The sequence below is a fragment of the Benincasa hispida genome, chromosome 6 (genome assembly GCF_009727055.1).
Source record: "Benincasa hispida cultivar B227 chromosome 6, ASM972705v1, whole genome shotgun sequence".
In the NCBI taxonomy this organism is placed as follows: Eukaryota; Viridiplantae; Streptophyta; class Magnoliopsida; order Cucurbitales; family Cucurbitaceae; genus Benincasa; species Benincasa hispida.
In genome coordinates this window covers 23,341,501-23,352,901 of record NC_052354.1, presented here as the reverse complement: position 1 = coordinate 23,352,901, position 11,401 = coordinate 23,341,501, and the positions used below count along the sequence as shown (strand labels likewise).

The 11,401-nt window shown below is 30.4% G+C and overlaps 1 long non-coding RNA gene across 2 annotated transcripts; it reads left to right on the top strand.

Moving 5' to 3' along the window:
• The first annotated feature begins 9,037 nt into the window (after window positions 1-9,037).
• Window positions 9,038-11,134, top strand: LOC120080384. 2 transcript variants are annotated; one of them, XR_005482501.1, is made up of 4 exons: window positions 9,038-9,165; window positions 9,308-9,472; window positions 9,551-9,917; window positions 10,401-11,134. It is a non-coding gene; the product is annotated as an uncharacterized LOC120080384 (long non-coding RNA). The 2 variants fall into 2 exon arrangements; XR_005482502.1 differs by having other exon boundaries at window positions 9,039-9,165; window positions 9,308-9,466; window positions 10,401-11,132.
• The last annotated feature ends 267 nt before the right edge of the window (window positions 11,135-11,401 follow it).

Genomic DNA, 11,401 nt, shown 5'->3' with positions numbered 1-11,401 from the left:
TATATATTTTTCTTAATTTCTCTTCCAGATTGTTGACTAAAATTTTGAGATTTTTCAATTTTTCTGTCCTTTAATCTTGTGATTTTGTTTCAACATGAACATTAGCCAGTTTTAGAAGCCCATGATTTTTCCCTCTTCTTTCATATTTCAATTTTCCAAGAAAATACTTTATAATTATGCATCCTTTTTAGGATATTATAATATTTCAAAATCATAAATGATTGGTTTGAATATCCAAAAAATTTGTAATTTTAAAGCTTTTATTTTCATTTTTTGAATATACGTTAAGTTGTAATATACTTTTAGAGTATAGTTTAGGAATTTAGGAATTTCTTTTTCTTTTTCTTTTTTTTTTTTTCCAAGTAAATCTAGTTTACTATAAAGAGTATTTTTTTAAGCATTTGGAATATAACCACTGTGAAACCCAAATTTCAATTTTCCTACTTAAGCAGGTAATTAAGAAAATTAACTAAGTGTAAGTTAAATCCTATGTTGAAGAAAAGAAAAAATTCTAAGTGTTTGAATAAGTTTGTTGAGTAACATGGAGCTAAGCCTTAACAAGTGAAATTTGGCTAAGTTTGTAGAAGTCATTAAGCCTTGAACCCAAGTGTGGTCGAGTGAAGAAAATTCATGTGTTGGGATGATAAGAGACTGCATGAGCGAGAGCGAGAGGGCTAGACAATGAGCATAAGATGTTGGGCGTTGAAGTGTTAAATGCACGAACGATCGTGTAGTTGCATGTGGCGCTAAACAATGTGTTAGACAATAGCATTACATGATCAAAAAAAGCGCTAAACGATAAGCATAGACGCTAGACGATGCATTAGGCACGAGAGCTAGGTGATAGCCACAAGCACTAGACGATGGCACTACACGATAAGCGGACGCACTAGATGATGGGTGTGATGTGTTAGACGATAGACGTTAGCGCTACACGATGAGCAACAGTGAGAGATCACTAAACGATGAGCTATGCGATAAGCTATGCGTCGAACGATGAGCTAGAGCGAGATCGTTAGGTGATCAGCGACAGCGAGAAATCACTAGACGATGGAGTTAGCGATGAGGCGTAAGTGCTATTTGATAGGCAAGCGTTACATGATGAGTAACAGCGAGATTGTTGGGTGATGAATGACAACGAGAGTTTTCTAAACAATAAGTCATGCGGTAACGTCAGAGTTATATGATGTACTACGAGCCAAGGATATCTGAGGGCTGTGGATTGAAAAGAACTAACCGGATATATGGCAATCAAAGGGGATGCCTGAAGAGTATGCAATTTGAGCTGGGCGTAGGAGAAAACATGCAAATCGGTTAGGTTGAGCTGAAGGAAGAAGAGGTAGACACTTCAAGCTAGTAGTGGCAAGGTTGGGCGTTGGTAGCCTGAAAAGGGAACGCTTGGGCATGCTGCTAGCTGGAAGTGTCAAGACAAGGTGAAGGACGAACACCTATAAATAGGCAAGGGGCTTCACTTCATTTCACAAAAAGAATTTCCATTTTGAGAGATCACCTAAGAGGAGTAGTTAAGAGTAATTAAGAAGAAACCTTGCGTTGAACAGAGGAAGAGTGCATTGATCCAAGTGGTGATCAAAGCAAGGACGTTGGGCAGTGCAGACTGTATGGACAGACGTCAGTGCTAAGTTCAAACGAGGAATTCTTCCAAACTACTTATGCAAATCAGGTGATTTTTGAACCAAAAGCTTTTAAATTGAATGTAATTTCAGTATGAGGGATGCTATGAGAAAAATTCTAAGTTTAAGGCTATCAAATTTAAGGGGAACCAAGAGGTTCTCACCAATAAGGAGACAGCCGGGCCAAGTAGAGAAAACTTAAGACTCCGAACTCTCTCAAGAGAATCTTATGGAAAAACTTTAAGGTAAGCTAGTTAAGACATTTCTAAATATATTTATAGAAGGAAATGTCTTGGGATATGGTCTGAAATTATGAATAATCTAAGCTTGAAGTTGAATCTAAAATAGGATTCAACAGAAGGCCAAGGGAAATCGGGTGAACTGGGAAGGAAGAGCAACCCCAACAGATCATTGTGAGTGGTTTATTATTTTAGTCTTTTAGCATATTCTGATGCTATTTTTAAGAATAAATGCTCATTACCATGAGAAGAGCATGGGATAAGGATAGTCAGGTGGTCAACGAACCTAGTTCCTGAGCCCGAGATAGAATCTCACAGGATGGTCAAGGGATCGAGAAGTCTAGTTCCTGAGCCTGTGGAAGGAACCTTGCATGTGATGGTTAAAGGGTCGATGACCTAGCTTCTGAGCCTATAAGAGGGAGAATTATGTGCACATAAGTTTATAAATGTTATAAATGTGAAATGTAAACTATCTACCGTGTACGTAGATAGGTTTGTGAAAAGCTTCATTCAAGATGGAGGCTTGCGTAGTAACTTCATGTTATGATGTTTATAAGTTAAAATAGACTTATAGAATTATGATTCCACTCACTAGGCTTCAAAGCTCATGATTTATTTTCATGTTTTCCTTGCAGGTAGCAGAAGAGTCCGGATTGCAGGAAGTGGTCGAGGTTTACCACAAGATAGAATAATTACTAGAGTAAAGTGTGTAGTCGGGATGGAGCTACTGTTGTAAAACATAGTTTAAAACATGTGAACTGGTTTCCTAAACAAAGTTGCAATTTCGTTTATTTTATTAGGTTTTCTACTGCGAAATTAATTGTTTTAAAGGATACTGCAATAAGTGTAATGAAAGAGTGATATTTGTTGTCTTCCTACCTCCTTTTAGGTAAGAGATGAAACTCGAGAGGGGTGTAACAACTACATTGTATTTCTTATATTCTTTAGAGTTTGCGATATTTCTACATTGTTTTTTTTATATTTTGTTTCTAATATTTTCGAGAGTTTGCAATGTTCCTACATTGTATTTGTTATATTTTATAGAGTTTTCAATATAACTATATTATATTTCTTATCAGGTAATTGTGTTTTTAAAAATAGTCAGTTGCAAATTATATGCAAATACTTTGAATACCCATTAGTTTTGTGAATTTAAGTTAGAAGCATACATCTCTTTTTTTTAAAAAAAAAAAAAAGAAAAAAAGGGGAAAAAAAAAGAAAAAATTGTGAATTTCTATTTCATGCCTACTAGTAGATGGTGAACATGATCAGTTTAGAATTTCTATTAATTGAGCTAAATGATTTTTAAATATTATGTATGTTTTTATTTTTTCCATCTAGCTTGTTAGAATTTTAATTTTATCTCCTAAGTTGAATTATTAGTAGGTAAGATTTGATAGAGTTATTTTGGTCTATTGAAAATTTGAAATTATTCACTCAGAAAATCTGTTTATCATTATCTAATTTCAAATTTTTTTTTGCCATTTATTAAAATGAAATTTCCTATTTTCCTATTTTTCTTGTTAGTCCTTTGGTGTTTTTTTTTTATTTAGTTTTTGAAAATTAAGTCTATAAACACCATTTTTTTCACCTCTAATATTTTTTATCTACTTCTTATCAATATTTTAAAAAATTCAAGTCAATTTTTAAAAATTTAAAAAGTAGATTTTTTTTAATATACTTTTGAAATTTGGAATTGGTGAAAGATGTAAAAATAAAAGAAATTTCGCTAATTTTTAGAAAACAAATATGAAGTTAGATAGTTTAATGCATTGAATTCACAGCAAAATTTTCCAAGGGTGACTTCATTATTATTCAACTACCAATGATACTGCCATACCAAAAAGCATAAAGAGCTGTGTGTGTACAATAACTCAACATATATTAATTATGAAAATAAATTATCATTCTTCTTTGGAGGGAAAAAAAAAATCTAACAAGAATAATGAAAGAGAGTTAAAAGGGAAAGCAAGTACAAGAGGTTGGTACCATTCTTTATTGTTTTTAGTTTTAAAAAAATTAAACTTGTAAATACTATCCTCACTCATGATTTTCATAACTTGTTATTCATTTTCTACTCATGTTTTCAAAATCCAAGTTAGATTTTGAAATTAAAAAATAAATAAATAATTTGTTCTTGTTTTAAAATGTTCACTAGAAATTCAATTATTTATTGAAGAAGTAGACAAAAAAAAAATAGAAGAGACAAAGCATGAATTTCAAATTCAAAAAATCAAAAACAAAATTTATATTAAACGAAGCAAAACTGTCTATCATTTGATACACAATTCAACTATCTATCATTTATTCTTTAGAGCTCAGTAAGTTGGTTATAGTGTTTTGTCAATAAATAGATAATTATTTTATTCTATATATAATAACTAAAATAAACCTGCTATTAACATTTGTATTTTTTTATATAATTTATGTTTTTTTAAATAATTGTTTGAAATTGTTTTTTTTTTTTTTTTTTTATTGTTGCTCTAGAATAATGGTAAAGTATTAAGGAAAAAAACTGTAGGATTTTTTTTTTTTTTTTTGAAAAAAAAAACCAAGATGGTACGTTTTGGAAAAAAAAATTGATTACATTCAACTTATGAAAAACTGGGAGATAAATTTTGATACTATATATATATAAATATTAATATTGAAGGATAAAATTAAAAATTAAAAATTTATTTAAAAAGTGAAAATTGATTTTATAATAATCTAAAACTGGTAGAGAACTGATTTAAGAAATTTTTTGGTTTAGTTTTGTAGGGATTGGGATGAGATTCTCCATAGAAACATTCTCCGTCAATTGTGTTTTAGTTTATACATTTTTTTTAAACACATTTTTAATTTATTCTCAACCAAAATAAAACTTTCAAAGTTCTAATATTAAATGGGTCATTTTCGGTACCCTTTTTATTTAAATAAAATATTATTAAATTTTGTATTAAAAAGATAATATTCAATGTGTGAAGACATAATTAAAATAATTCTAAAAATTTATTTAAATATTATAAGAACATATTCTAGTCTTCAACTTAATATAATATATATTTAATATAATTTAAACGTCATTTGACGAGAATTAACTGTATTTGAAATAAGAAAGTCTAAATTTGGACGATTGAAAAAACAAGAAGGAAAATAAAATGAAATAAAGTATAGTGATCAGAACCGTATTTTAATCTACCTCTTTTAATTAAGAGAAATATTTTGGTGTTGCCTGAAGTGCACTTATCTTTATGCAATCCATTAGTTGTCCAGATTTGCAGGACTCACACTCTCTCCCAAACACTCTAGGTCTACTTCTGCATCAACTCACCCAACGTAACAAAGAATCTCCCAAACACTCTAGGCTTACTTCTGCATCAACTCACCCAACATAATAAAACAAATATTTTCTAGATCAATATAATTGGAACTACTGGAGCAATATTATTGGAGCTACGCTTTGGACTTTGTGGCTGAAGCGAAATAGGAAAAATTTTCAAGATATTGAAAAATTGACCTATGACATTTGGGAGGACATCATCACTTTGGCCAGCTTTTGGTGTAAATTCCCCTTTATTTACTAGTTATGATGCTTCATCTATTGTGCTAAATTGGAAGGCTTTTCTCTAGCTTCTTCAATAGCTTCTTTAGTCTCCTAACTCTCTTGTATAATTTGCTTTTTGTATTAATGCATTCTATTTGGGATTGGGATATGATGAGAATGCTAAGAATGTGTCAACTTAGTTAAAATTTTTCAGATCCCGTTAAATTTGTATTTTGTTAAAAAAAAAACTAGTAAACGCTATTAAAACCCATGGGTTACCCCTCTTTTTTTTTTTAGTTTAATCCAGGAAGTATGTCGGCCAACCTTCGAACACCACCTTGATAACCATTGCGGCCAATTCCAGCCGCCTCCCATAGTCGACTATCGTTGGCCAACACAATTCTCTTCTTTTGCATACGTGATGGCATTTTTAGATGCTACAAACTCCATTCTCATACCATTGATTTGAGTTTTTATTATTGTGTATTGTATTCAGATGTTATCAAACGTTTATAAAATGTATCTATTCGAAATACTTTACCCTCTACTTTTCTGTATTTACCTATTATATTCAGCTTTGTTTTCCCATTTAATTCTTTAACAATAATTTAATTTTTTTTAATGAAGATAAAACCTAAAATTATCGTTTAGAAAATTAAGAAGAGAAAGTTAATGTTAATTGAAGCATAAATAAAAATCATTTAATTCGAAACTAAATTGTTATCAAGCAATTTTTTTTAGACTTCAATAAAAGATAGATGGAGATGGAGATGGAGATGGAAGAAGGTACAAAACAGAAAAAATAATTGTGATAAAATCCCAAGATAATTGCAGTTGATAGAATACTTAGCGTTAATAAGTAAGTGTATAATATCATTTAAAAAAATAGCAAAATCTATCAATCATATACTTCTATTTATGATAGACTCTTACCAATAATATAGTCTCTTCTATCATCGAATGATCTATTACTTTCATATTTATAATTTTTTCTACATTATACCTATCTATTTTTGTCCTTGAGTCCAAAACCATTGAATTCCCCTTCCCAAAGAAATGTACCTTTCAACATACCTTTCAACAAGTGCAATTAAGAAGAATATTATGAAAAGATGCCTTTATGAGTGAAAAAGAGATCAAACCTTCCAAAATATGAAACCATTTAATTTTCTTCGTATGCCCTTGCTACTTAATTCTATCATTTTATTTGTCTTTTATATATGTAAACTAGTCTATTTTCTTTCTGTCAATTCAGTGTGTGTTTTTTCTCCCTTCTTGTTCCTTTTAGGTTTTAAATGTTTTTAATTTTATTTTAGTATAATACTTAAATAAATAAATAAACACACACATATAAAATATAATCGTAAATTTGATGCGAAAAATTCAAATCAAACATCCAAATTAAATAGATACAAATTAGAAGTTCAAAGGGAAGAGCAAATACAGATGATGTTAACAATTAAAAAAACTAAATATGAGCATGTAGCTACAAAACAATTCTATATTAAAAAAAGTTAAAGCAAAAGAATGAAAAATTGAAAATTGAAAATTGAAAACAAAAACGAAAAAAAGAAGAAGAAAATGAATAGTAGATACATAATGGTATACTATGTTTTAATCTATCTATTTATAAATGAAATTAGATTTCAAATACTAATATGATTTTATTTTGAATTTCTTAATGTATTTGTTGTCAAACGAAAAAAATAATAAGACGAGATTAAAATTAAATCCAAAAATGATTAAAAATAATAACAATTTAAGACTTTTAAATCAGAGATAATAGATGGTTGTTAGGTGTATCAAATGTTCATAATTAAAGTAAAATTATCTTCCATACCGATATAACCATATATCAAATAAAAATAAAATAATATTTTATTTAATCAAAATTATTAGATAAAATTTTTTTTTTTAACAAAAAGTTTTTTAATCAAAATTAGATAAAATGATTTCTTTTAAAAAAACTGTTATTTTGTCGTTATGTGATGTAGAATTAGACAAAAATGTTTTTAAAAGAATGTCTTATTATTTAACATGAACAAGAATTAGATAATATATATAAATTTCGAATTTGTTGTGAAATTACCTCATATAATCGTATGATCAACAAAAAGGGATAAAGAGAAAACTAATAGTATCTCCCCTCCCCATAACCTTTTTAGATAAGATAGATTGTTGTTATTATTATTATTATTATTATTATTATTTTCCATTTTTTATAATAAAACTAATTAAACACACAAAGCCCTGACGATTTCACTTGAAAAAAATTATAATTAAAAGATCCCAACAAGTTTTCTATGCCAAAATGTATGTAGTTGACATGGAGAAAGTCATGTAAATTATTTAGTCTCAAATTCTACCTTTACAAAAAAAAAAAAAAAAAAAGCAATAACATTAATTGTACATTATATATTTTAGTTATTATTATGATTATTTAGATGCTAAAAATGTAACTTCCTCCTCTATGGTTAAATTATTTTTAAAAATTAATATAACAAGTCACTACAAAGTCGTTAATATTATTTTGATAATTCATATGATAAAATTTGACTTAAGTAAATTTGAAAACATTGAATGAAATCTTGATTGCATATCACATCTTAAGTTTAATGATAAAATAGAATTTAAAGTTGACCTATCAAAATAAAATATATATTTTACACTTGTTTAAGTATAAAATTTATTTTTTTAACATGATGTAACTCAACTTGCATGTAGAAATTATACTACCAATTTTGAAGTTCGAGACTCAATTTTCCAATTTCATACCATGTAAGAAATTATACTATCATTTAAAATTTAATGATATGTAGTGTGTGTGGTACAAGAAAGAGAGAATTTTTTTTTGAAGTTTTTCCATAATAGTAAACTAAATCGTAAAGAGAGCTCTAGAGAATCTCACCCTTTCTATTTGGAAGTTTGAAAAAAGATTTCATCCATAAATGAAACAAAAAATATATGCTTTAGTTTAGGGTTTACTTAAAAATTAATTGGATCTTGTGGCTTTATGTATCTGCTTTTGAAAGATTAATTCAAATAGTAATAATTTAATATGTCAAAATGAACCTAACTCAATTGATATAGAGTTTATAAATATCAGCCTCAAGATTAGATATTAGATTCTTCGATCTCCATATTATCCAAAAAAATAAAGAGAGAATGAAAAAGTGTGAGAAGATTAACCTGTTTAATTCTTGTCAAACATAAAATTTAGGGTTTGCAAAATGCAAGTGTGACCGTTTACTCTAGAAAAAATGACAAATGCAGATATACATTTACAAAACATCTCCTCATCAGTCTTCGAAATCTTCCGTCGAAAAAAAACTCCTCATCCATTCACTTCATAACCTAATCAAGACCCGAAAATTCTAAATAAATACCTGAACTTTCACAAGTGCATCAATATCTAAAAGTTTACCTACATTGTCTTTTATTGTTACTTCATGTTATCTCAAAAGCTTTCTAGTTCGTATAATTGAAGTTGTAAACAATGCAAATGGTAATCCTAAAAGCATTTGGGGCCAAACAAAGAAAGAAGGAAAAAGGAAAATATAAATTATGAATTATGATTTAGAAAAAAGGAAAAAAAATCATTTTGGAGATTCTTAGTTAAAAGCAATAAATAAAAAAGGGAAAAAAAAATGCTTCCTTCCATTCCAGTTCTCACCTTTTTTCTTTTTATTTCTTCTTCCGTCCCTGCCATCGCCGCATCTGTGCACCATTTTCTCTTCCCTGTTCCCCGCTTCTCCAGGCTCCAAGATTGGTGAGTTCTATTCGTTTCTTCTCTGCATTTTTTTGGCAACAGTATGTTGGGTTTGGATTTTATTTGAATCTCTGTATTTGTTTTTCTGAGTTAGGGTTTTTAGGGTTTTGATGTTTGTTTGTGAGTTGTTGGTTTGAATTAGGTGAAATCGTTTGTATTGACGATGGCTGCTTCTTCGTCGTCTTTCAAACCCTGCCGCCTGCCTATCTCGGAGTTTCATCCATCAGACGAATCCCGGATGACCCTAACTGGGAGTCTGAAACTACGTTAGAGTTCGAGGACGACGATGAACCCTGGGAAGGTGAAAGTGAGGTCATCATTTTTATTTTAAATTCTGGGATTGGGATTTTTTGGGAATACTACTAATAATTAATAATGGGGGCAGGGGTTCGATATTCCTTCACTTCCTGATAATGGTATGTGTGGTGGACTTGAACGGGTTTCCAGACGCTGCCTATCTAGCGATTATCTTCGAGAATGTGCTGAAGTTGGCATCAAAGATTTCAACTCTCAGAATGTGTACTCCATCTCTCTAATCTAATCTTACAGATTTTGAAAGGGTACCGACTTTGAGTTTGTGGAGATTGAAAAGGCTTGCAGTCAGGTTGTGTGTGGTTGTATGTTCTATCTCACTCTCAAGGTTAGGCCTCAGGGGATGCCTTCTGATTACCCAACCACTTCCCTTCAGGCCAAAGTTCTGTACGGAATTGGGGAAAACAATATTACTACTGAATTCTGCAGATATACAACTGGTAATTATCATTGGTTTTCTATGTTATTTGATTAACCAATCCCTTTTACTACTTGTAAGCATCATTGGCCATTGAGACGTTAACCCCATAACTTGGATTTTTGATCTTCACCCACAAGGTGATATGACATATATATTATTAAACGCCTATATGTTAACTGTTTTCTTAGGTTTTAAATCTTTATTCTTCAACTTCAACACGCCCTTCCCTGTCTATCTCATACTCCTCGTATATATTAACTCATGTTCTCCTACCTAGTCTTCAAATTTATCTTTCCCATCATAAGTTTGTTGGAAATATCTATCTACTATTGTTTGTGAATCTTTTGAACTTCTATCAAGGCCAAATAATAATAATAAAACTACAAGTGATCGATTGCACAAGTAGCCTCCTTCTCATGTTATTTTATTAACCAACCCCTTTATTACTTCTTTAGCATTGGTCATTGAGTTGTTCAACCACAAATGTTCATTTATTTTTCAGAAGGAAAGTGACGCCTCTTGCTCTTCATCTTGCTGCTACTGCTGCTGGTTTCTGATCCTCACTCACATGGTGATGGCTTTATATAAGTATTCTCATACTACTATGTTTAATATCTGATTTCTATGTTTAATGTTTTTTTATTGTTTAAATCTTCACTCTCGAAGCTGGCCTTGTTCTCTCACTTTTAAGCTTATAATAACGATCATGTAGCAAATGCTACATGATCGTGTAGCATTTGCTACAAGATTGCACAACAAGTTTGCTACACAATCACTGCAGAGAGTTTGTTGAAGGGCGGTTCAAGGCCTAGTTCAGTGGATGACTCTTATGCTAGTAGCCTTTTAACTTTTTATTTAAGGTGTTTTATCTGTTAGAAAAAAAAAACGTGGAGGACAAATATGAAAAATGAGAGATATATTTTTCATTCAACTAAGCATGTCTTTATATAGGCTTACAAACATAACCATAGGAATGCCAATGGTTTAAAGCTATAAATATCATCAAATGCTCATAACTCACATAACTCCTATAACTCAAAAATCACTATTGGTTACAAAAAAGTAAAAGTCACTAAACCCAAAAGTCACACTAAATGCCACAAATAAAGTTTAATAATGACAAACTTTTCAACACCCCCTAAACTTGATTTGTTACACCAAGTAATCTCCTCGTGAAAATGTCCGCCGCTTGGTCTTGTGACTTGATATATTTGAGTTGCACTTCTTTCTTCGTAATACAATCCCGAATGTTTGGTCTTGTGACTTGATATATTTGAGTCTGTCTCTTATACACATCTAGATGTTTATAAGAGACAGCCCGAATGTAGTTAAATCGTGTATCAATGTGCTTGCTCCTCCCATGAAATACCGGATTTTTGGGACCTTCCATTTGAAACTTCAACTCATTCATTAAGTTTCTTAGCCAAATTGCATGACATAGACATGAAGTTGCTGCGACGTACTCTGCCTCGGATGTTGATAATGTGACTATGGGTTGCTTTT